Source organism: Hylobates moloch, unplaced genomic scaffold (assembly GCF_009828535.3).
Source record: "Hylobates moloch isolate HMO894 unplaced genomic scaffold, HMol_V3 SCAFFOLD_12, whole genome shotgun sequence".
In the NCBI taxonomy this organism is placed as follows: Eukaryota; Metazoa; Chordata; class Mammalia; order Primates; family Hylobatidae; genus Hylobates; species Hylobates moloch.
This window is the reverse complement of record NW_026652287.1, coordinates 72909920-72932239: the sequence shown is the minus strand read 5'-3', so window position 1 is coordinate 72932239 and position 22320 is coordinate 72909920. Positions and strand designations below refer to the sequence as shown.

The 22320-nt window shown below is 34.4% G+C and overlaps 1 long non-coding RNA gene across 1 annotated transcript in view; it reads right to left on the bottom strand.

The window, feature by feature from the left end:
* Positions 1-21856, bottom strand: part of LOC131380885 (uncharacterized) — a 126619-nt gene extending 104763 nt beyond the window's left edge. The window contains exons 1-3 of the long non-coding RNA XR_009209153.1: positions 21782-21856; positions 16904-17059; positions 14097-14192 (exon numbers count right to left, since the gene is read on the bottom strand). This is a non-coding gene — a long non-coding RNA (uncharacterized LOC131380885). The remainder of the gene's footprint in view (positions 1-14096; positions 14193-16903; positions 17060-21781) is intronic.
* Between the last annotated feature and the right edge of the window lie 464 nt (positions 21857-22320).

Genomic DNA, 22320 nt, shown 5'->3' with positions numbered 1-22320 from the left:
TTGTTGAATGGCTTTGACCAAAATGCTGGTAGTGATATGGACAATAAAGTACAGGCTGAGATGGTCTCAGATGGAGATTAGGAACTTGTTGGGTACTGGAACAAAGGTGATCCTTGCTATGCTTTAGCAAACAGACTGGAAGCATTTTGCCCATGAAATTGAGAGAGGTGATTTCAGGCATCTAGCAGAAGAAATTTCTAAGCAGCAAAGCATTCAGGATGTGACGTGGGTGCTCGTAAAAGCATTCAGGTTTATTCATTCACAAAGATATGATTTGGAATTAGAACTTATGTTTAAAAGGGAAGCAGAGCGTAGAAGTTCAAAAAATTTGCAGCCTGATGATGCAATAGAAAAAGAAAAACCCATTTTCTGAGGAGAAATTCAAGCCAGCTACAGAAATGTGCAAAAGTAAAAAGGAGCCAAATGTTAATCACCAAGACAATGGGGAAAATGTCCCCCAAGGCATGTCAGAGGGCTTCACGGCAGCCCCTCCCATCACAAGCCAGGACGCCTAGGAGGAGAAATGGTTTAAAGGCCTGGGCCCAGGGCCTTTCTGATTTGTGCAGTCTCAAGATTTGGTTCCCTGCATCCCAGCCATGTCTAGAAGGGGCCAACATACAGCTCAGGCTGTTATGTCAGAGGGTGCAAGCTGCAAGCCTTGGTGTCTTACATGTGGTGTTGGGCCTGCAGGTGCACACAAGTCAAGAATTGAGGTTTGGGAACCTCCACCTAAATTTCAGAGGATGTGTGGAAATGCCTGGATGTCCAGGCAGAGGTGTGCTGCAGGAGCAGAGTCCTAATGAAGAGCCTCTACCAGGGCAGTGCAGAAGGGAAATGTGGGGTGTAAGTGCCCAAACAGAGTCCCCACTGGGGCACTGCTTAGTCAAACTGTAAAAACAAAGTCACTGTCCTCCAGAACCCAGAATAGTAGATCCCCCAACAGCTTGCACCACGCACCTGGAAATGCCCCAGACACTCAATGCCAGCCCGTGAAAGCAGCCAGGTGGGGGCTGTACCCAGAAAAGCCAAAGCAGCAGAGCTGTCTAAGACCATGGGAACCCAGCTCTTGCATCACTGTGACCTGGATTTGAGATATGGAGTCAAAGGAGATCATTTTGGAGCGTTAAGATTTGACTGCCCCGCTGGATTTCAGACATGCATGGGTCCTATAGCCCCTTTGTTTTAGCCATTTTTTTCTCATTTGGAAAGGGTGTATTTAACCAATGCCTGTATCTTCAATGTATCTAGGAAGTAACTAACTTGCTTTTGATTTTATAGGCTCATAGGTGAAAGAGACTTGCCTTGTCTCAGATGAGACTTTGGAGTGTGAACTTTTGAGTTAACCTGAAATGAGTTAAAACTTTGGGGAACTATTGGAAGGGCATAATTATGTTTTGAAATGTGAGGACCTGAGATTTGGGAGGGGCCAGGGGTGGAATGATATGATTTGGCTGTGTCCCCACCCAAATCTCATCTTGAATTGTAGCTCCCAGGTGGGAGGTAATTGAATAGTGGAATCGAGTCTTTTTCATGCTGTTCTCATCACTGTGAGTAAATATCAGAAGATCTGATGGTTTTATAAAGGGGAGTTCCCCTACACAAGTTCTCTTGCTTGCCTCCATGTAAGGGGTGACTTTGCTCCTCATTTGATTCACCTGCAGCCATGATTGTGAGGCCTCCCCATCCATGTGGAACTGTAATTCAATTAAACTTTTTTTTGTTTCTGTTATCAATTACCCAGTCTTTGGTATGTCTTTATTAGCAGCATGAAAACAGACTAATTCACTACCTAATGCAGACATGGCTGCAGTAACCTACAACTTAGATCACAACACCCAAGTCCCTTTGAATACCTGGAAAGTCATCACAAAAAGGACAGCTACAAATAAGTCCTAATGGTGAAGACTACAATAAATACGTAATTCTTTAATGCCCAGATGCTGAAAAACATCAATAGACTTCAAGGCCATCCAGGAAAACATGACCTCAGAAAACAAATTAAATAAGAATCCAGTGACCAATCCTGGAGACACAGAGATATGTGACCTCTCCACAGAGAATTCAAAATAACTGTTTTGAGAATATTCAGTGAAATTTAAGATAACACAGAGAAGGAATTCAGAATCCTATTAGAAAAATTTTAAAGGAGATTGAAATAATGGAAAAGGGTCATATAGAAATTCTGAACTTGAAAAATGCAACTGACATACTGAACAATGCATCAAAATCTCTTAACAGCAGAATTAATCAAGCAGAAGGAAGAATTAGTGAGCTTGAAGACAGGCTATTTGAAAATATATAATAAGAATAAAATGATATGGTTTGGCTCTGTGTCCTCACCCAAATGTCACCTTGAATCATAATCCCCACCTGTCAAGAGTGGGACCAGATGGAGGTAATTGAATCATAGGAGTGATTTCCCCCATGCTTTTCTTGTGATGATGAGTGAGTCTCACAAGATCTGATGGTTTTATAAACATCTGGAATTTCTCTGCTTGCACTCACTCTGTCCTACCATCCTGTGAAGAAGATGTCTGCTTTTCCTTTGCCTTCCACCATAATTGTAAGTTTCCTGAGGCCTCCCCAGCAATGCAAAGCTGTAAATCAATTAAAATTATTTCCTTTATAAATTACCCAGTCTCAGGTATTTCTTCACAGCAGTGTGAGAACGGACTAATACATAGACAAAATAAAAAAGACTAAAAAACATGAAGTATACCTGCAAAATACAGAAAGCAGCCTCAAAAAAGAAAATCTGAGAATTACTGGCCTAAAGAAGAGATAGAGAGAGAGAGATGTGGGGACAAAGTTTATTTGAAGGAATAATGACAAAGAACTTCCTAAACCTAGAGAAAGATGTCAATATGTAAGTTACAAGAATGTTATATAACACCAAGCTGACTTAACTCAAAGAAGACTACCTAAAAGCACTTAATAATCAAACTCCGAAAGATCAAGGGGAAGACAGGATCCCAAATTCAGTAAGAGAAAATAAACAAATAACATACAAAGGAGCTCCAGTACATCTGGCAGCAGACTTTTAGTAGAAATCTTACAGGCCAGAAGAGAGTGGCCTGACATTTTTAAAGTGCTGCAGGAAAAAAACTTTTATCCCAGAATAGTATATCCAATGAAAAATATCCTTCAAATATGAAGGAGAAGTAATGTTTTTTTCCAAACAAACAAATGCTGAGGGATTTCATCAACTCCAGACATTTCCTACATGATATGAGAGCAGGATTTCTTCAACCTGAAGGAAAGGATGCTAATGAGCAATAAGAAATTATCTGAAGGTACAAAACTCACTGGTAATAGTAAGTACATAGAAAACCGCAAAGTGTTAGAAAATGTAATTATGGTGTGTAACCTACTCATATCTTGACTAGAAAGACTAAAAGACAAACCAAACAAAACTAATAAAACCAACAACATTCAAGATATAGACAGTACAATAAGATATAAATAGAAATGACTAAAAGTTAAAAAGTGAGGGATTAAGTTAAAGTGTGGAGTTTCGGTTAATTATCTATTTGCTTGTTTTTTGTTTGTTTATACTATCAGTGTAAAATTATCACCAGTTTAAAATAATGGATTATAAGATATTATTTTCAAGCCTTATGATAACCTCAAATAAAAAAACATACAAGATATACCCAAATATTAAAAGCAGGAAATTAAATCATACAAGCACAGAAAATTACCTTACCTAAAAGGAAGACAGTAAGGAAGGAAAGATGAAAGAGAAGACCACAAAACAACCAGAAAACTAACAAAATGGCAGGAGTAAGTCTTTATTTATCAATAATAGCATTGAATGTAAATTGTTTAAACTCTCCAACCAAAAGACATAGAGTGGCTGAATGAACAAAAACAAACAACCACAAAACCCCTCAAGACCCAGCTATCTGTTGCCTATAAGAAACACACTTTGTCTGTAAAGACACACATAGATGGAAACTGAAGAGATGCTAAATGATAATGCATGCAAATGGAAACCAAGAAAGAGTTGGAGGAGATATACTGATATTAGACAAAATAGATTTCAAGACCAAAAGTATAAAAAGAGACAAAAAAAATGTTATTATATAATAATAAAGGGGTCATCTCAGGAAGAGGATATATAAATTGAAAATATATATGCACCCAACACTGGAACACACATATATAGAGAAATTATTAGAGATAAAGAGGGAGATAGATTCAAACATAATAATATCTGGATTCCTTAACACCTAACTTTCAGCATTGGACAATTAATGTAGACAAAATTAATGAAGAAACATCAAACTTAATCAGTACTATAGACCAAATGGACTTGATAGATATTTATAGAATACTTCCTCCAAAGGCTGCAGAATACAAATTTCTCCTCAGAACACAGATTATTTCAAGTAGACACCATATGTTAGGCCATTAAACAACTCTTAAAAAATTCAGTAAATTGAAATTATATCTCATATCTTCTCTAACCCCAATAAAATAAAAGTAAAATTCAAGAAGAGAAATTTTTGGAAACTATACAGACACATGGAAATTAAACAAAAAGCTCCTGAATGGCCAGTCACACCAGGAAGAAATTAAGATAAAATTTAAAAAATTCACCAACTAAATGAAAACAGAAACGCAATATAGCAAAACCCACAGCATAAAATGAAAGCAGTACCTAGAGGAAAGTTTACAGTAATAAGTACTTACATCACAAAGCAGCAAAACTTTAAATGAAGAACCTAATGATAAAAAAGAGCTAGAAAAGCAGAGAAAACACAACCCAAAATCAGTAGAGGAGAAGAAATTAAAGATCAGAGCAGAAAGAAATATAATTGAAACAAAGACAACAATACAAAAGATTTACAAAACTAAAAGTTTGTTTTCTAAATAAACCCACAATCTTTTAGCCACACTAAGAAAAAGAGAGAGAAGACCAAATAAATCAAATGAGTAATAAAAAAGGGACTTCACAACCAACACTACAGAAATTGAAAAGATAATTGGAAACTACCATGAGCAACTATATGCCAATAAATTGGATGATCCAGAAGAAATTGATACATTTCTAGGTGCATACAACCCACCTAGATTAGACTATGAAGAAATACAAAACATGAGCAGATCAATAAGAAATAACAAGACTGAAATTATAATAAAAAGTATCCCAACAAAAATAAGCCAAGATCTGATGGTATCACTGCTGAATTTTACTAAACATTTAAAGAAAATCTAACATCAATCCTACTCAAACTATTCTGAAAAATAGAAGAGGAGGAATTACTTCCAAACTCATTCTATGATGCCACTGTTACCCTGAAACCAAAACTAGACAAAGACACACACATACACAAACTACAAGCCCAATATCTGTGATGAACATTGATGCAGAAGTCCTAAACAAAATACTATCAAACTGAATCCAATAATACATTAAAAAGATCACTTATCATAACCAAGTGGGATTTATCCCAGGGGTGCAAGAATGATTTGACATATGTAAATCAAATAATATGAACATTATATCAACAGAATAAAGGAGAAAAACCATATGATCATTTCAATTGATGCTGAACAAGCATTTGATAAAATTCAACATCCCTTTATGATAAAAGCTCTCAAAAACTCAGTATAGAAGAAACATACATTAACACAATGAAATCCATGTACAATAGATTCATGTAGAGTATCTTAACTGAATGGAGAAAAGCAGAATGCTGCTGCTCTAAGATCTGGAATGTGACATAAATGTCAACTTTCAGCACTGTTGTTACTCAACATAGTACTGGAAGTCCTAGCTAAGGCAATCAGACAAAAGAAAAAAAGAAAGGAAATCCAAATTGGAAAGGAAGACGTCAAATAATCCTTGTTTGCAGATAATACAATGTTACATTTGAAAACATGTAAAGACTCCATCAAAAATATATTGGAATGGATAAATACATTAAGTTTACAGCATAAAAAAATACAAAAAATGCTTAGCATTTCTATATGCCAACAGTGAACAATCTGATAAATGAAGAAAGTAATCCCATTTACAATAACTAAAAATAAAATACCTAGGAATTAACCAAATACATGGAAGATCTCTACAATGAATACTATAAAACATTGATTCAAGAAGTTAGAGAACACAGAAAATGGAAAGATATTCCACGTTCATGGATTGGAAAAATCTGCATCGTTAAAAATGTTGATACTACCCAAAGCAATCTACAGATTCAATGCAATTCCTATCAAAATACTAATGACAAATTCTTCACAGAAATAGGAAAAAAAAATCCCAAAATCTATATAGAACTATAAAAGATCCAGAATAGCCAAAGCTATCATAAGCAAACAGAATAAAACTGGTGGAATTATATTATCTGACTTCATGCTCTACAACAGTGTTATAGTAACCAAAACAGCATGGCAGTGGCATAAAAACAGACACATAGACCAATGAAACAGAATGGAGAACCCAGAAACAAATTCATACATCTACAGTGAGCTCATTTCTAACAAAGGCACCAAGAATGTACATTGGGGAACGGACAGTCTCTTCAATAGATGGTGCTGGCAAAACTGGATATTCACATGCAGAAAAAAGAAACTAAAGACCTATCTCCTACCATATACAAAAATCAAATAAAAAATGGATTGAAGACTTAAATCTAAGACCTCAAACTATGAAACTACTAAAAAAAAACATTGGGGAACCTCTCCAAGTCATTGGACTGGGCAAAGGTTTCTTGACAAACATCCCACAAGCATGAGCAACCAGAGCCAATATGGACACATAGGATTATATCAAGTTTAAAAGCATTTGCACAGTAAATAATCAACAAAGTGAAATGACAACCCTCACTATAGAAGAAAATATTAGCAAAGTATCCATTTGACAAGGGATTAATAACCAAAATATCTAAGAAGCTCATATAATTCTATAGGAAAAAAATCTAATAATCTGATTTAAAAATGGGCAAAAGATCTGAATAGACATTTCTCAAAAGAAGACATACAAACAGCAAACAGATATATAAAACGGTGTTCAAAATTATTGCTCATCAGAGGAATGTAAGTCAAAACTACAATGAGATATCATCTCACCCCAAGTAAAATGGTTTATATCCAAAATACAGTCAAAAGCAAATGCTGGTGAGGATGTGAAGAAAAGGCCATCTTTGTACACTGTTGGTGGGAATGTAAATTAGTACAACCACTACGGAGAAGAGTTTGGAGTTAAGAACTAAAAATAAAGCTACCATATGAGCCAGTAATCCCACTGCTGGGTATACACCCAAAAAGAGGAATCAGTATATCGAGGAGATATCAGCACACTCATGTTTATTGCAGCACTATTCACAATAACCAAGATTTGGATGCAAGATAAGCATCATTTAACAGGTGAATGGATAAAGAAAATGGGGTACATATACAAAATAAAATACTACGCAGCCATAAAAAAGAATTGTTGCAGGAAGTCAGGGACCCCGAATGGAGGGACCAGCTGGAGTCGAGGCAGAAGAACATAAACTGTGAAGATTTCATGGACATTTATCACTTCCCCAATCAATACTGCTATAATTTCTTATGCCTGTCTTTACTTTAATTTCTTAATCCCGTTATCTTTGTAAGCTGAGAATGTACATCACCTCTGGACCACTATTGTACAAATTGATTGTAAAATATGTGTGTTTGAACAATTTGAAATCAATGCACACTGAAAAAGAACAGAGTAACAGTGATTTTCAGGGAACAAGGGAAGATAACCATAAGGTCTGACTGCCTGCAGGGTTGGGAAGAATAGAACCATATTTTTCTTCTTGCAGAGAGCGTATAGATGGACATGTGAATAGGAGAAATATTGCTGAATTCTTTTCCAAGCAAGGAATATTAATAATTGATAACCCTGGGGAAGGAATGCATTCCTGGGGGTAGGTCTACAGAAGGCCACTCTGGGAGTGTCTGTCTTATGCAGTTGAAATAAGGACTGAAGTACGCCCTGGTCTCCTGCAGTACCCTCAGGCTTACTAGGATTGGGAAATTCCAGCCTGGTAAATTCTAGTCAGACCAGTTGTCTGCTCTCAAACCCTGTTTCCTGTTAAGATGTTTATCAAGACAATGCATGCATGGGACATAGACCCTCATCAGTAATTCTAATTTTGTCTTGCCTTGTGATCTTTATTGCCCTTGAAGCATGTGATCCTTGTGACCTACTCTCTGTTCGTACACCCCCTCCCCTTTTAAAATCCCTAATAAAAACTTGCTGGTTTTGCGGCTCGGGGTCATCATCACAGTCCTACCAATATGCAATGGGACCCCCAGAGGCCCAGTTGTAAAATCTCTCTTTGTACTCTTTCTCTTTATTTCTCAGACTGGCTGACACTTATGGAAAATAGAAAAGAACCTACATTGAAATATTGGGGGCTGGTTCCCCTGATAAAGAATGAGACCCTGTCACTTGCAACAAAATGGATGGAACTGGAAGTCATTAGGTTAAGTGAAATTAGCCATACAGAGAAAGACAAACTTCACACATTCTCACTTATTTGTGGGAGCAAAATATTGAAATAATTAAACTAATGATGACAGAGTAGAATGATGGTTACCAGAGGCTGAGAAGAGTAGGGGTGGGTAAGAAGTAGAGATGGTTACTGGATACAAAAAATAGATATAATGAATAAGATCTAGAATTTGATAGTGCAGCAGGGAGGCTATAGTTAATAATAATTTAGTATATATTTTTAAATAAAAAAGTATATATTTTTAAATATACACTAAATAATTTAGTATATATTTTTAAATAAAAAGAAATCAGTATATAAAAAAGATACTTGGATTCATATGATCATTGCAAGACCATTCATTATAGCAAGGATATGGAATCAACTTAAGCATCCATCAGTGAAAGCCTAGATAAAGAAAATATAGTATGTATACACAATGGGATACTATCCAACTATAAATATATTTTTAAATAACTAAGAGTATAATTGGATTGTTCATAACACAAAGAATAAATGCTTGAAGTAATGGATATCGCATTTACCCTGATGTGATTATTACTGTATGCCCATATCAAAATACACCATGTACTCCAGAAATATATATATGCCTAGTATATAACCTCATAAATCAAAATTTAGAAACTTAAAAAATAAAAATAATAATTTAAAAAGTGATAAGTGGATTGTAGCTACCAAAGTCTTCTGTTTCATGAAATAAAAGCACCTCTCAGGCTACTCTGGCTAACAGGTATCCCTCATTTCAACAACTGCATTAATTAAGATTAATTAAAATTTTTCCACATCTAAATTAGATACAATAAAATTGTACTGTACAGAGAAGAAAGCTTCTATTTTGCTTTAGCAATGGTTTGCAGGCACAGTTTAAGAATAATGAAACATTTTTTATTTGTGTTTAGAAAAACTGTCATATAGTCAAAAAAATTATTTCTTCCAAAGAAAAGTAATTAATAGATTGACACGATTATCAGTATATCTTTTAAATATGAAAATGCAACATAATATGAATTTCAATAATTAGTTTTCTTTCTATACCTCTATAGCCATGCAAGATAGAAATATAACCCTACAGGAGTGAGCACATGATAAAGAAGACATCTAATCTCCTGGTAAGCATTAACACTAGAAAAAAGTCTCAGTTCTAACAAAAGTTACAATAAAGGTAGTATTAGAATATGTTTGTGGCCAGGCAATCAGTGTTAGTGAGGTTGTGAAACAATACAGACTCTCACTCAGCAACAAGCACAAGGAGAGCACAGATCTTGGGATGTATAGATATAGGGCAAGAGCATAGGAAAGGAAGGACTCTAAATTGCGTACTTCAGCTTGATGCCACTCTCCACTGTAAGTCCCAGTTTCTTAGTGAACTTAATTTTACTATAGAACTACTTTAGGCGTACTTCATTTCCAGAGCTTAAGCACAGGAGAGTAAAAGGATGTGACTTCAAGAGTGTGATGCCCAATACCACCTTGCTATGCATACTTAAAAATTCAGCCCAAGACTTTGGCAGGCTTCAGGCCACATGTATCAGGGCTCTCACAGTACTCATTGTTCTGCTCTGTCACATATTGACTTATCCTCATTCTGACAGCAAACACCTGCAAGACTTTAGAAGTTTCATTCAGACTCCTAAGCAAAAAGAATCCCTCTAGTTTTAGAACTTCTTGAGTTAGGCATTTGAGTCCATCCCAAAAATCAATTTCTAGCAACAAAGGTTGATTATATTAGATATTTCCAATAGAGTAGTTGTTGAAGTGTTGATTAAAATGACTTCTACCATACCTACAATAATTTGGCCTTAATTCTAAAAGAAAATTTACATTTTGAAAATATATCAACATTGTAAGATACACAATGTAATTGGTTGACTTGAATTAATCAAAAGATTTTTTTTTTTTTACTCATCCATGTTTCTGTTTATATATAGGATAACAAATTCAGGAACAATGGGAAAGTAATATATGAAACCTTAATAAGAAATACAATAGAAATTACAAAACACCACCATTTGATTTTTTATGCAAATACTTCAATATTCCAATATTTTTACTCACTTGCTAAATAAAGCACATGACTCGAAATGCTAAATAATTCTGTTAGTCTAAATCTTTTAAAGAATAAAATGTTGGCGAAAAACCAAAATTGTTTAGTAAGGTATGTATGACCTTGTTTATTATCTATCATAGACATCAAGATGATCATAGTTAATACCAATTTAAGCTTTACAGAATACTGTTTTAGGCCCAATATTGATATATTAAATGAAGGTATCAGAGAATCTTGTATTTATGGCATCAGGTTATAAAGATCTATTCAAAACCATTTTTGTCAAAGTTTAAACACTGGAACAAAAGTCAAATTGTTTCTAAATGAGGCACAAAATGATTCTTGCTAATAGTACACATTTTGTCCCATGGGTAATACTATTGTCTTTTTCTTTTTTAAAAATATTATTTCGATTTTTATTTTAGATTCAGGGAACACATGGGCAGGTTTGTTAGCTGGGTGTACTGTGTGATATTGAGGTTTGGGGTACGGATGATCCTGTCACCCAGGTAGTGACCAGAGTCCCCAGTAGGTAGTTTTCCAGCTCTTGCTCCCGCGCCCCACCCTACCTCCCCAGTGTCTATTATTCCCATGGGTCCTCAGGTATTACTATTTTCAAGTTTTTTTCTTTACATGAAACTACTGAAAGCAAAAGTATGTCATGCTTATAGGTTACTCTGTACATTTATCATTCTATTAATAAACATCTTAAGTAATTAAGTAGTATATTAAGGCCATAAACCAAGTCATTATCTCCTATTAGAGGACTACTGTTATTCAATCATCTAGAAAATTCATTTTAGGCAGGACACAGTGGCTCATGTCTGTATACTCAGCACTTTGGGAGGCTAAAGTGGGTGGATCATGAAGTCAGCAGTTTGAGACCATCCTGACCAGCATGGTGAAACCCTGCCTCTACTAAAAATACAAAAATTAGCTGGGCGCGGTGGTGTGTGCCTGTAATCCCAGCTACTCAGGAGGCTGAGACAGGAGAATCACTTGAACCCGGGAGGCAGAGGTTGCAGTGAGCTGAAATTGTGCCATTGCACTCCAGCCTGGGCAACAGAGAGAAACTCTGTCTTAAAAAAAAAGAAAATTCATTTTAATGGGTTACGTTACAGGGTTGAGGTCAGCCTACAGGCATAAAGTAGGTTAACTGAAATTTTTTTTTTTTCGTATCAGGTTTTAATTTTTTCATTAGAACAGGATTTGGGGGTGGGGATACTAAATGTGGCAGGGTTCAACAAATTTACATTTTATCAAAATAAGGTTCTTAAAGAATACAATGATAGCATATGCTTTAACTCTTATAGCACAAATCCTCATATTAATTGATGGTCACAGAAAAATACTATAATACTTTAAAGTTTTAAATTACATCAATGACACAAGTTTCAAACAAAATGCAGTGATCAAAATACTTAACTGTCCTTTCATCAAGCTTTTACAAACACAATCAGTCTTCGCTGTCTGAGCAAATCAGTTTTAATTTTTTCATGGTCCTCCATCTGTCTTTTAACATGACACTTGTCTGATTGTTGAATTTATAATGCAGCAGTTGTTGGTTGGTAAGCAAAAGGCATTGCATGACCCTATTCTGAAACAACTTTTATCTATGAGCATGGTGTTCCACCAGCTTAGAATACTCTTCCACCCATTTTTATGATGCTCAATTGTTATACTCTGGGTGTAGGCCGAAATTATATCCTCCTCAGAGGACACTGACATTTATAGCTTTCCTGTTTACCTCAATATTCTACCAAAGTATTTTTTAATTGTATTCCTAGCACTTACCATACTTTTAAATAATATATTTATTTGATAATTTTTTTAGGTATTTATGTTTCCAGCTAGGCTTAGGTTTTCATTGGAGCGGGAACTATGCCTATTTTTTAACCACTATGTAATAGTGAATGACACAGTGTGTAGCACATAGCAGGTACTAACTAAACATGTGTTGAAAGAAAGGATTAAATATATTCATGTATAAATTAAAAATTACCTACATGAATAAGAATAATCTAACAAAAATCTCTACACTAGGGATTTAATATATTATGAGAAAGACATTTCAGATAATCAGATAAGGATCAATTTTAGTGGTTTTGAGATAAATTAGCTATAATTTAGGAAAAATTCTTACAAAAAAATAACATTTTATGGGAATTCAAAATTAACTTTGCCTTTAAAAATTAACTATAAAAGATAAATAATAGAATAAAATAAAGGCCAGTCTTATTCATCTAAAGAGGATTTTAAAAATCCTTCTAAGCAAGCCATAAAATCCACAATTGCTGAAAGACTAGATTGATACATTTGATTATATAAAACCTACATATAATAAAACCTATAAAAATTTGTAATAATTTTATGTAAAATAATAAGATGAAAATGCATAGTATCTATTATCCTAGGTTATCTAAGATCTTATTATCGAGAACTGTGAAGGATCTGAGATCTTACCCTACTACCAAGCAACAAGTTCCCCCACAGGATTCATAAATAGTGGGTAAAATATAAGAATAGACATTTTTCAAGAGAAGACATACAAATAGCCAACAAGCATATGGAAAAAATGCTCAACATCAATAATCATCAGAGAAATGAAAATTAAAACCACAGTGAGTTATCTTACACCAGTCAGAATGGGTTTCAAAAAGTTAAAAAATAACCGATGTCGGTGAGCATGTGGAGAAAAGGTTAATGCTTGTGCATTGTTGGTGAGAATGTAAATTAGTACAACTTCTATGAAAAACAGTATGGAGAGTTCTCAGAAAACTAAAAATAGAACTACCATTCTATCCCATAATACCACTACTGGGTATCTACTCAAAGATAAAGAAATCAGTATATAAAAAGATACTTGCATTCATATGATCATTGCAAGACTATTCATTCACAGTAGCAAGGATATGGAATCAACTTAAGCATCCATCAGTGAAAGCCTAGATAAAGAAAATGTAGTATGTATACACAATAGGATACTATCCAACTATAAAAAATAATAAAATCATGTCTTTTACAGCAACATGGATGAAACTGGAGGCCATTATCTTAAATGAAACAACCCAGAAACAGAAAATCAAACACCACATGTTCTCACTTATAGGTGGCAGCTAAATAATGTGTATACATGGACATAGAATATGGAATGATAGGCATTGGAGATTTGGAGGAGTGGGGAGTGAATGATGGGAAATTAGTTAATGTACATTGTTTGGGCAATGGAGACACTAAAGGCCAGAATTCACTACTATGCAGTATACACATGTAACAAAATTTCACTTGTACCCCTTAAATTTATCCACAAAAAAACATTAGTGGACAGTGGTAGAAGACACATAATTCCTGGATCAGAAATGTAAAGCAGTTTATTACCCACAGCAACAACAATAATCAGAGTATTCTAATTTTTACTCCAGTTATCCAAGTCCCAATTCTTACAGGCAACATGAAAGGGGCATATAGCAACTGAACATGTAGTGGGTTACCTTACTTGAGGACAAATCTAAGCTGAGGGATCTCTAATTTCTTATAAAGGGCAGTAAGTATACCTGGCATTTGCTTCAGAGGAAGATGATATCTCTGTCTTCCAGGGATGTAAGCCAATCTGTCCTTTGCTACAAAGAAACTCTCTCTCTCCTCAATGCCTGTTGATTATATAAACATTCTATAAACATGCTGCAGAACACAAGGCAATTAGTGCTTCATTCACAAAACATGCAGAAATGCAAAATACCTTTGGAGAATGGTAGGTTGATTTTTATCTATTCTAAACCATTCACTCCCTTAAACAGAGGTTGAATCCCTTCTCAGTTACTCCAGACATTTTTCCTCTCTCTTACATCAATAATTTTTCACTATCAACTGAATCCCTTGGGTACATAATTACATTGTTTAATTCTCATTCCAGCTTTCATCCCATTTCTCTGCAAAACTTTGCAGCAAAAAGCTTTTTGCATCTTTGCCATCTCCCACTCTTTCTTCCTTTGTTCTTTCATACATTCCAACCAGCATTTTGCTCACAGAATTCCACTGAAACTATCTTTCTAAAGATCATCAGTGGCTTAGGATGACCATATAATTTATCATTTGAACTATGATACTTAAAAATGAAAAGTGGCACTACTATTAATTAAAACAAGGCAACAAACTGAAAGTGTCAAAGGTGCATTAGGGTGAATGCTCTCCCTACCAAAATTCTACATGTGGCCAAATCCAATAGTCAATTCAATGTTTTATTTTACTTGACAAATTAACAGTATAGATATGCATTGCTTAGCAACAGGAATACACTCTAAGAAGCACATCATTAGGCAATCTCATTGTGCACATATCATAGAGTGCACTTACACAAACCTGGATGGTAGAGCCTACTATATACCTAGGATATATGATATTCTTATAGCTCTGTGGCTATAAACCTGTACAGTGTGTTACTGTACTGAATTCTTTAGGCAACTGCAACACAATGAGTATTTGCATGGCTAAGGACATCTAAATCTTAAAAAGTGCAAAAATGCAGTATAAAATAATTTTAAAAGTTACACCTATGTAGAGCACTTACCATGAATGTAGCTTGCAGAAATAGAAGTTGCTCTGGTTGAGTCAGTGAGGGAGTGGTGTGAGTGCGAAGGCCTAGGACATTACTGTATGCTACTGTAGACTTTATAAACACTGCACTCTTAGTCCACACTAAATTTACAAAAATATTTCATTTTTCAATAATAAATTAACCTTAGTTTACTGTAACTTTTTCCTTTATATGCTTTTTTACTTAATTTTTTTGTAAAAATACTTAATTTAAAACACATTGTACAGCTGTGCAAAAATATTTTTTCTTCACATCCTTATTCTATAATCTTTCTTTTCATTTTTAAAGATATTTCTAATTTTTAAATTTTTGTTAAAATCTAAGATACAATCACACACATTAGCCTAGGTTTCCAAAGGATTAAGATATTACGGCCTTCTACCTCCACATCTTGTCCCATTGGAAAGTATTCAGGGTGAAAAACATGCACGGAGCTATCTTCTCCTATGAAAACAATGTCTTATTCTGAAACACCTCCTGACAGACCTGCCAGAAGTTTTCTTATAGTTAATTTTTTTTAAAAAGTGGAGGGAGTACACTCTAGCCATAAAAAGCACAGTATGGTAAATTCATAAAGCAGTAACACAGTCATTTATTATTATATCAAGTATTATGTATTGTACAAAATTATATGTGCTATATTTTTATATGACTGGCAGCACACTAGGTTTATTTACGCCAGCACATTACACCACAAGCATGTGAGCAATGTGTTGTGCTATGACATTCTGACAGCTATGATGTAACTAGGCGATAGGAATTTTTCAGCTCCATTATAATGTATGGAACCATGATCGTATAGCAGTCTGTTGTTGACCCAAACATCCTTATGTGGCACATGATTGTATTTGAAACCACAGATTATATAGTTCCATCACTTGTTTTTTTTTCTGGATATTACAGTCATTGATTGTTCCTCCTCTTAACATTAGTCTTCTCAACAATATTATTATGAAAGCCTAGGCTTCAATCTCTAATTCTATTCCATTTACTATCTACACTTTCTTCCTTTGCAATCTCATCAAGTCACATGGCATAAAATATTATCTATATGTCATTCATAAATAAGTTTATACCAGATCTCCCTTCTGAATTCCATACTACTATATCCAACTACCTTTTCAATATCACCACTTGGATTCTAATAAAGTTATCAAACCATGAATTATTTTAATATAATTCAACCAATGTTGAAAATCTTGACACAGGAAATCAAATATGTCAAGACAGTTGCAGTCTCAGATGTAGTATATTAGCTATCATTCAAGCTTTGGGAAACAGCACATCTGATATCTAACTCTTTGATCTCTTTATTTAAATCACTAAAAGAAATATTAGGCTATATAAGACCATTAACAAGTGAATGAATATAAAATGGGAATTAAAATTGCAAGGAGAGCTTTAAATTCTACCTCCTTTTCCTACTCCCTGGCTGTGGGATATTACCACATAGCTCAGAGAGTTCTTATATTGTGTGGTAAGTAATGATTACACTGGGAGTAGCAGAAAGCTTGACCAAAAATGACTCATATAAATAGGATTACATTTTTCATTTAATAAAAATGCTGGAGGTAGAGAGCACAGGGCTGCTTGAAATACCCAAAAACACCATCCAAAATTTAAGTTTAGAGTATCTTTCTACTCTGACCTCCTTATTATGTGGTCTGGTCAAAGATGGCTGCTCCTCCTCCTTATCACTATCACACTATTGTCCCAGTTGGGAAGAAGGGATAAGAAAACAATTAAGGACAAAAGACAAAATCTTACCTTCAAAGGGGTCTGCCTTTTATATTTCTGAAGACAAATTTCTGAAAGGAAGCCTTCTCTCAGGGACTTACATCTCCATGTTATTAGCCAGAACTGTGTCATATTAACATAACGAGATGCAACAGAGCCTGGAATTTTAGCTAGGAACAGTGAAACCTTGAACAAAACAGGAAACATTTTAGTAACAAATAAGATAAATTGGTTAGTCAAATAACATGCCTACCAAAAAAATTGAGATAATGTAAGCAAAAGCACCTACCAAAGTACTTGACAATAGCGGCCTCAGTATATACAGGTCTTGTTGAGCAACATTGTTGAATACAATTTGAATCTGTCCAATACTACCCTTAGCTAATCATAATTTTACTATTTTATTAACAAGGATATCATAGGAGATTTGGGTCCAAAGCTTTGCTCAGACATAGGATTTTGAGAGGAAATTCTAGGTAATGAGAATTGCCTGACCTAAGAGATAGAGGATAGTAATGAGTATATTAAGATGAATGATGATGCATTAACCTAGAGGCTCCAAAAGGTACCAATCATTTACACAATCCAAGGTGTGACAGTAAATGAGCCAAGAATTTTAGTTCATTCTTGTGTTTCTTAACTTTGTGCTCTCTCTATATGCTTCTGTTTTCCATGTGCTCACTAGGAGGCTGGGAGGTCTAACCAAATTTAGTAAGACCCGTTAAGTATCCTAAGCCCCTTGCAGTTCAACGATGTTAAAAAATGCAAGACAGTTTTAATGTGGAAAGCACTCTTTCTTCCACTCTCCACTGAGAGTTTGACAAGTTTTCCTCAGTTTAAACTTGTAGTTTTTGGGTTTGTTATCTTTTTCAGCACAGCTTGGTAAATCACAAAGTCTCCTACTCCCTGCACAAAATTATACAACCATGGCAACTACCCTTTGAAAAAGAAATATTGCCATAGGGGGAGGCAGCCAACTCACTCCGGCTCAACTAGTCCAGAAGTGCTAAGCAGCTGCAAAGAACATCGAAGGGGAGATGGCTGGGGCTTAGGGCATTTTGAGAAATTAATTTGACAGACTTTGACTTTCTTCATGAACCCCTCTAGTTGAATAGCACTTTTCATCCCATGGAGCTCCTGCCTGTGGAATTCACTATGGCAGGGGGTCAGCATATCCAATATATGACTGAATTTCAAAAGAAGCTGACTATATGCTAAGAACAAAAACTAGCACTGCTACCTATTTGTCAGGATAAGAGAAATGCATCACGAGCTATGGGATTAGAACATACTCAGCAGGTACCAAGATAAGTTGTTTTTTTTCTTCTCAATCTATGGTGTCTTACAGTGGAAACACCGCTAAAATTTCCTCCTGAAATACTAGGTTTGGATTATTTTAATATGTGGATGTTGAGTATAATACGTCACTATTTGTTCACTCAAGTAGAAAAAATTGAAGCCAAAATAATTGTTATTTTTCATTTCTTATAGAATTTCTGTCAAATATTTTTTAAATGAAAGTTTAATATATAGGCCTTAGTTTCTTTCTTTGTACTCTTTTTTACTATAAGTGAAACTCATCTTGTTAATTATAACATCTAAGAAATATTATTAATGTTACTCATTTTATGTAAGACTTGACCTTAGAAATTGTGTAAAATAATTGTAAGAGTAATTACAGTTTTAAAAAATAATATGTTGAAATTTCTTATAAAGCAAAGGTTTACTCCCTAATTTATATTTTTGTTGTTATATTCATACTTTCACATGTGTTTGTGTATATATATATCTATACAAACATGTTTGTATAGATGTGCTTATTTTATACATTTATATTTTAATATATGAATACATAATGCTCATTTATATAAATTAGTTTATATATGTATCCATAAAAAGTTTAAATATATACTTATTAAAAATGAACTATAATACAACTTGGTGAAACTGTTAATTAAATGGGCTTTTGATTTGTTTTAGAATTTTTCATTTCTTTATTTCTCTAAATTAGTTTTGGAAGACATTGACAAAATTTTTTGAAAGTTAGCTCATATTACAGATTTATTACTAAAATATTTAAACATGTCTGGGATATATACATACTTATCCAAATATATCCTACCTTCTTTGTTCATATAACTATATCCATGTACTACAGAGTGATAATCATGATCCAGAGACCTTATAAGAACATCCAGAATAATCACAAATGTAGGCATACTTATGCTTATTTTTAATGCCAAATGGAATGATTGATTTTTAAATAACTATTTTGTTCCAGACACTAAGTTGTTTTATATACACTGAAAATTTATTATTAATATTTTAATTTGATATAATTCTCACAACGCTCTTTTTCATAGAACTCCATTCATTCTAAAGATAAGAAAACCAACATTTGAAAAAAAATTGGCCTGCCAAAATCAAGCTCTAAAAAGTGGAAGCAATACTAATGTTGAATTTTATGATGTCGGGTTTCATTTTTTAAGGTTAAACTATATTAGCATTGCTCAGAAGTATTATACAATCAACACTGTATTTATAAAAATAGAATATTAGATCATCTTTATGATAAATAGATGAATACAGAGATAACAAACACTGTCATCAAAAGGTTTCCTCTTAATTTGATTACTTCTGAAAAGAAAGATTTAAGAAATACATCAAAGTCAAGTGTGTCAACAATAGTAAAGGATGTGTAAAAGAGGTCAAATAATATCTTGAAACATTAATTTGTTTTTCTTTTTCACACTTTATACTACCTGGTAATTTGTTTTTCCAAAAGTTAGAGTCATCTGCATTTCCTTGACATAAATTGAGATTATTATAGTATAATTACAAAGAAGAATGAAAAGTCAATGCTTATTTTTTGACCTCCAAATTTGGATTGTCAAGCCCTTAACAGAAACAATGGCTTTGAAAGCTAAGGTTTTATTTTATAATATTATGTTTCAGATGTTCAAAAGGTATACAGAATAATAAAGAATTTGTATTCATCATTCAGATTAATATACTGAATGTGCATAAATATAATTGCTGTATCCTTTGTATTTCCAACCAATCATACTCTCTTTTTTCTCTACTATCTTGAGTTTAGTCACTAATCATTTCTATGCATTTTTGAGTAGTAATATGGTCACATGGTTTACAATTAAACATATAAATAATATATAAAGTTTTCTCCTACTCTTGCCTTCATTTACCATATCTCTCCTATTCTCTCCCTCCCTCCCTTGGATGATTAATTTTTAGTTTTTTGTGTGATTATCAGAATTTCATGTATCACATTTTTAATACATTTTTTACATATGCATGTCTACCTAAACAAAATACAGTACCTGCTTATTTTTAAACATTTTATATTCTTCTATAATTTGCTTTATACATTATAGATTATATTTGTAAATTTTATTTACATTTGTATCATTCAATCTAATTCATTCATTGTTATTGCTGAATAGTACACCAGTATACAAATATAGCACAATTTAAAATCCATTCTATCATGGACATTAGACTGGCCTTCAATTTTGTTGTTGGTTTTTCAGTCACGAACAATGCTGCTACGATATTTTACATATCTCTTTGTACACATATTTGAGCATATCTTTATGGTATATACCTAAGAAAGAAATTGCTGGACCACAGAGTCAGTCATTTTTGACCTTCACTAGATATTGCCAAATCATTCTCTAAAGTGGCTTTGCCAATTTGCATTCCCCACCATTTTAGTTTCACTTTATCATTTTCTACTTTCCAGTGCCCTGTGAATTTTCCTTACTTTTGTAATCTCAGTTATTCATTTAAAAATATTTATCATGTGAAAACAACAATTTTGGTGTATTTGGTAACAATGCACATGATGTTGATGAAAATCAAGAAAGCCAGAGATAAGGAACTGAACCTGAGAAGACTACACACAAAGATGCAAAGTCAACATAAAGAAACAGCCCAATCTGCCACAGTGCGAGACTCCGTCTCAAAAATAAATAATAAAATAAAATAAAATAAATAAATAAAAATAAAAATAAATAGCCCGATGTATATGGAAGTTTCAGAAAATGCAGGATGCTTTCTTTTCACCCACAGTATAATTAAGGGTGATCTCTAAAAGACAGCCCCAAGCCTTTGTACTTGAGTACAATTAGAGAGCAGTGACATGCACCCCTGTTACACATGTTGTTACAGTAGGTAGCTAGTCAAGCTTGTCAAGTATGAGCAGGGCAGGTGAGGTCTCCCCCTACACACCTGGAGTGTTGGGTGACCATCAGATGAGGGTCAGGCGGTTGTTAACTGTTTCTCTAAAGTAATAAATGGGCCAGACATTTTGGCTCACCCCTGCAATCCCAGCACTTTGGGAGGCGGAGGCAGGTGGCTCACCTAAGGTCAGGAGTTCTAGACCAGCCTGACCAACATGGTGAAACTCTGTCTCTACTAAAAATACAAAAATTAGCCTGACATGGTGGTGGGTGCCTGTAATCCCAGCTATTTGGGAGGCTGAAGCAGGAGAATCACTTGAACCTGGGAGGTGGAAGTTGCAGTGAACTGAGATCAGGCCATTGCACTCCAGCCTGGGCAACAAGAGGGAAACTCCATCTCAAATAAATAAATAGTAAAGTAATAATTGGTCACTGCCAGCACCAGGGAAAGACTGTCTCCTAGTAGATAGAAAACACCTGAAATTGTTCAGCAGCTTTCCAATAAGATCTCAGGCATGGGAAGAAGTGATGCAAGATCCTGGAACTATGTCAACACAGAAAACCCCAAGTCAAGAGGTCGAGCTGTGCATTTAGTTTCTCAAGTCATCCGCTCGGCCCTCTTCCAAGTTGTACTTTCCTTCTTTTCTTTCCTTTTCTTGCAGTTCTAAAGCCTTTTTAAATAAACTTCGACTACTGCTCTGAAACTTACCTTGGTCTCTTCTGTCTTAGGCCCCTCAGTCGACTTATTTCTTCTCAGGAGGCGAGGACTGAATTTGCTGCGGACCCGCACTGATATGCAGCCAGTAACTCAGGGTAACTCGGATTCATTCTACTGGTAACAACGTCATAAAAGGAACTAAGAGCAAATGATAGAAAGTCTAAGAATGATGGAAGGAACTGTAAGCCTGTCTTCAACATTGGAATTCTGTAACTTATTCCATTCTTTAAAGACTGATATTGCTCTGCCAGGCAGGCATATTTATTTAAAATAACATGGAGACCCCAAGATTTACAAAAACAATGAAAATAGGACTTTTGAAGGTGTAGTAAATTCTCCCAAATCAGAGAGATTCAAGTAGTGACTGTAATGATATCTGCATTTGGTTTCAGTTTTATTTAAGCCCTAGCCCAGCACTTTCCAAATATTAGACACTTAGTAAATATTCATCAGTTCAGCTAAGAAATGAAATTATTGACCCTTAAGTCTCTTCTGATCATAAAATTCTTGCAAATATTTCTAGAGTATTA